Below are 513 nucleotides of genomic sequence, written 5' to 3'. Positions count from 1 at the left end.
GAGTATTGCATTCCCCATGCAGGCAGACAGTGGTCTGTGGGTGGCTAGAGAAGTAGACAGGCTGAAGTTTTAGGTATGTCAATGTGTGTTGGGGGGTACCCATGACCATGTGTAAGTTTGGCAGACAATGTATCTACAAGTGTATTTGTATGTTCTTTAAGAATTTCCAGTTAAAGAGTACAGCTGACAAGGGACAAGACTGTAGTCACTTCTTGGCCACAGCCTGCTTACCAGAAGGAGCAAGTAGTTGGACCTGTTGGCTCAGGACCGTAGTCTCAGGGGACATCAAGCTCAATTGGCATAACATACTACACAAAAACATTATTCCACATCCTACTTTGGTGAGTAGCGACTGGGATATTAAAAGCTTTCAAGCAGCCATCTAGATACAACAATGAGTCTCTCCTTGTCCAGAGCAAAGAAGAATGAAGAAAACAAAAGACACATGGAAAAAATTAGTGCTAGTGACAGGTACACCATGTGATGTTGTTGTTGTTGTTGTTGTTTGCCATC

The sequence above is a fragment of the Orycteropus afer genome, unplaced genomic scaffold, assembly GCF_000298275.1.
Source record: "Orycteropus afer afer isolate SDZICR_OR568_19922 unplaced genomic scaffold, OryAfe1.0 scaffold00411, whole genome shotgun sequence".
NCBI lineage: Eukaryota > Metazoa > Chordata > Mammalia > Tubulidentata > Orycteropodidae > Orycteropus > Orycteropus afer.
Note: the sequence above shows the minus strand (reverse complement) of the source record.